This window comes from Canis lupus, chromosome 14 (genome assembly GCF_003254725.2).
Source record: "Canis lupus dingo isolate Sandy chromosome 14, ASM325472v2, whole genome shotgun sequence".
Classification (NCBI taxonomy): domain Eukaryota; kingdom Metazoa; phylum Chordata; class Mammalia; order Carnivora; family Canidae; genus Canis; species Canis lupus.
In genome coordinates, this window is record NC_064256.1 from 18,660,231 (window position 1) to 18,664,780 (window position 4,550).

Sequence of the window (4,550 nt, forward strand, 5' to 3'; positions counted from 1 at the left end):
TGGGAAAGGTGGGTCCTCTAGGGAACAAAGGTCTCACAGGATAAACAACTCATACTGAGACCAGCACCTGGCAAGGGGCGGGGCATCTCCACCCAGGTACAGACACCTGAGAATCAGCACAGCAGACCCTTCCCCCGGAAGAACTACTGGAAGTTCAAGGGAAAAAGCAAGTTTACTGAACAAGCAGCACTGGAAAGCCTCAGAACTGAGAGAAAATAATATATAGAACTAAAGGGTCCTTTTATTATTTATTTATTTATTTTAAAAAATCTTATTGATACAGTATTTATTTGTCTTCCCTCTGTCAAACCATGAGCCAACCACTTTCCCCAGGCTGCCTGGGGAGGTATAGGAAAAGGAACATACAGGGCAGACAAGACATGGGAGAAAGACCTATGGGAGGTAGAGACGACTCCTTCACATGGTGAAGAGGATGAGAAAGGCCACCATCAGGCAAGAGCCCCATGGCCTCTGAAAAGTCAAAGCCCAGAATGGCGTAGAAGAGCTGTTGGTTCAGAGAGGGATTCCTGGCATAACTGATGATGAGACTCCCAAACACAGTCCCAATTCCAGCCCCAGAGCCAGCCACCCCTACAGTGGCAACCCCAGCCCCAATGAACTTGGCTGCTGTGTCAACGTCCCTTGAAATGGCACTGGTTTGGAAGCTGGGGCTAGGAATAAGTGAGGTCAGGGGACATGGGGCTGCCAAGCTGCTGAGGCTCTTATCTGTCAGTGTCTCCGGTGGTTTTAGCACCACTGCAGACAGGGATCAGCTCAACAACTGAGAGGTGCTCCTGACCAAGAAGGAAGTGGAGACGAACTTTACACAGGCGTACATTTTCAGGGAATGAGGGGCTGTAGCAGGAGAGCTGCTCCCAGTGCGGAGATGACAGTAGAGGGTCTTTTATATTTCCGTTTCCCATTACGACTCGTTTTTATATCAGACTAAAAATTTTTAATAAAATTTTATTTATTTATTTGAGGGGGGAGAGAGAGAGAACGTGGAGGGGGGGCAGAGGGAGAGGGAAAAGCAGACTCCCCACCGAACAGGGAGCACTACATGGGTCTCGATTCCAGGACCCCTGGATCATGACCCGAGCCAAAGGCAGATACTCCATGGCCTGAGGCACTCAGGGGCCCCAAGACTAAAAATTTCCAATATTTATTCTGCTTTCCCACCTTAACTACAACATTTTACATACTCTTCACGTTTAAGTTTTTTCCTTTTTGACTTTAATATTTCTACAATTACATGTCTTAGATGTGTTTTTCACTTCTGGATTCCCTTCAACATGTTCAATTTAATTTTGGTAGATATACAAAAAATTTGTTTTTTATTTTTCCTGCCTCATTTTGTTTTACAATGGTGGAAGTTAGTACCTTCTAAAACACAACCAACATACACCGAGAACCAAGTGGAATACCATGTTGGTTCATTCTGTGAGACCATGTTCTCTCTTCCTTCCCATTCTGCCTGCCTCTTTTATCTTGTTTTATGTTTTTGTGGTCAGTATTGGGGCTTTCTATAAGTATTGCTGGTTTATATAAATTTGGGATTGAGCGTCTAATAACATACAGAACAAAATACACTCAGAACCAAGAGGATAACCCTCCAGGACCCCTCAGCTAGAATACATTCTCTCTCCACTACCATTTCCTCACCACCACCATCCCCCCCCCCCCCTTTTTTTTCTCTTTTTCTTACTTTTTTTTTCTTTTTCTTTTTTCTTCTTCCTTGTTTTTGGTTTTTGGCTTTTTATTTTTACTACTTTGTTTAAAAATTTTTCACTTTGGTGGTCCTTTTGTTTTATTTTGTTCCATTCTTTTTCTTTTATTTTCTGGCCTCTGACCTCTTCGGAATCATTTAGGGTGTATTTTACTTAGGTCATGGTTGATATTTTTGACTCAGCCCGATCATGCAGCCACTCTGCACTGGACAAAATGACGAGAAAGAAGAATTCACCACAAAAGAAAAAAAAAACCAATATTCTCTTCCACAAAGTTACAGAATTTGGATTTAAATACGATGTCAGAAATTAAATTTAGAAGTACAATTATAAAGCTACTAGTGGCTCTGGAAAAAAGCATAAAGGACTCTAGAGACTTAGTTACTACAGAATTGAAATCTAGTCAGGCTGAAATTAAAAATAGGTTAAATGAGATGCAGTCCAAACTGGATGTTCTAACTGCTAGGGTTAATGAGGTGGAAGAGAGTGTGAGTGGCATAGAAGACAAGTTGATAGTAAGGAAGGAAACTGAGGAAAAAAAGAGAAAAACAACCCATGAGGAAAGGCTCAGGGAGATAAATGATAGCTTGAGAAGGAAGAATATACATCTAATTGGGATTCCAGAAGAGCCTGAGAGAGATAGGACCACAAAGTATATTTGAACAAATCATAGCTGAGAACTTCCCAAATCTGGGGAAGGAAACAGGTATTCAGATCAAGAGATAGAGAGGACCCCCCCAAAAAAAATCAATAAAAACCTCGACATTTAATAGTGAAACTTGCAAATTTCAAAGATAAAGAGAAAATTCTTAAAGCAGCTCAAGACAAGAGATTCTTAATGTATATGGGGAGAAATATCAGATTAACAGCTGACCTCTCCACAAAGACCTGGCAGGCCAGAGAGGGATAGCATGATATATACAGGGTACTAAATGAAGAGAACATGCAGCCAAGAATACTTTATCCAGCAAGACTATCATTCAGAATAGAAGGAGAGATAAAAAGCTTCCAGTACTAACAGAAACTGAAAGAATATGTGACCACCAAACTGCTCTGCAAGAAATATTAAGGGGGAACCTGTAAAAGAAAGAGCCCAAAGAAATAATCCACAAAACAGGGACTGAATAGGTAATACGATGACACTAAATTCATCTTTCAATATTTACTCTCAACGTGAATGGGCCAAATGATCCCATCAAAAGACACAGGGTATCAGACTGGATGAAAAAGCAAGACCCATCTATATACTATCCACAAGAGACTCGTTTTAGACCTAAGGACACCTCTAGACTGAAAATGAAGGGGTGGAGAACCATTTGCCATTCAAATGGTTCTCAAAAGAAAGCTGAGGTAGCAATCCTCATATCAGATAAATTAAAGTTTATCCCAAAGACTGTAGTAAGAGATGAAGATGGACACTATATCATACTTAAAATGTCTATCCAACAAGAGGACTTAACTATCATGAATATTTATGCCCCTAATGTGGGAGCCGCCAAGTATATCAATTAATAACCGAAGAGACACTTAGATAATAATACACTAATAGTAGGAGACTTCAACCCAGAACTTTCAACAAATGTTCTTGTAAGCAGAAAATCACAAAAGAACAAGGGCCTTAAATGATACACTGAATCAAATAGATTTCACAGATATATACAGAACTTTCCATCCAAATGCAACTGAATACACATTTTTCTCAAGTGCACATGGAACTTTCTCCAAAACAGACCATATACTGGGTCACAAATCAGGTCTTAACTGATAACAAAAGATTGGAATTGTCCCCTACATATTTTCAGACCACAATGCTTTGAAACTAGAACTCAATCATGAGAAGAAATTTTGAAGGAAGTCAAACACATTGAGGTTAAAGAGCATCCTACTAAAAGATGAATGGGTCAACCAGGAAATTAGAGAAAAATTAAAAAGATTCATGGAAACTAATGAAAATAAAGATACAACTGTTCAAAATCTTTGATACAGCAAAAGCAGTCTTAAGAGGGAAGTACATCGCAATACAAGCATCCCTCAAAAAATTGGAAAAAACTCAAATACACAAGCTAACCTTGTACCTAAAGGAATTGGAGAAAGAACAGCAAGTAAAGCCTACACCAAGCAGAATAGGAGAGATAATAAAGATTCTAGCAGAACTCAATGAAATAGAGACAAGAAGAACTGTAGAACAGACCAACAAAACCAGGAGTTGGTTCTTTGAAAGAATTAGTAAGATAGATAAACCCCTAGCCACCCTTATTAAAAAGAAAAAAGACTCAAATTAATAAAATCACAAATGAAAGAGGAGAGATCACAACGAACACCAAGGAAATACAAACGATTTTAAAAACATATTATGAGCAGCTATATGCCAACAAATTAGGCAATGTAGAAGAAATGGATGCATTTCTGGAAAACCACAAATTACCAAAACTGGAACAGGAAGAAATAGAAAACCTAAACAGGCCAAAACCAGCAAGGAAATTAAAGCAGTCATCAAAAACCTCCTAAGATACAAAAGTTCAGGGCCAGATGGCTTCCCAGGGGAATTTTATCAAACGTTTAAAGATGAAATAATACCTATTCTACTAAAACTATTTCAAGGGATAAAAAAGGAGGGAACACTTCCAAACTTGTTTCATGAGGCCAACATTATCTTGATTCCAAAACCAGACAAAAACCCCACCAAAAAGGAGAATTATGGACCAATATCCCTGATGAACACAGTTGCAAAAATTCTCACCAAGATACTAGCGAATAGGATCCCACAATACTTTAAGAGGATTATTCACCACGACCAAGTGGGATTTATCGCCAGATGCAAGG

General features: G+C 39.2%; 1 pseudogene; it reads right to left on the bottom strand.

The window, feature by feature from the left end:
* Window positions 1-417: 417 nt before the first annotated feature.
* On the bottom strand, window positions 418-874 carry LOC112674811 (ATP synthase F(0) complex subunit C2, mitochondrial-like; annotated as a pseudogene).
* Window positions 875-4,550: the final 3,676 nt, after the last annotated feature.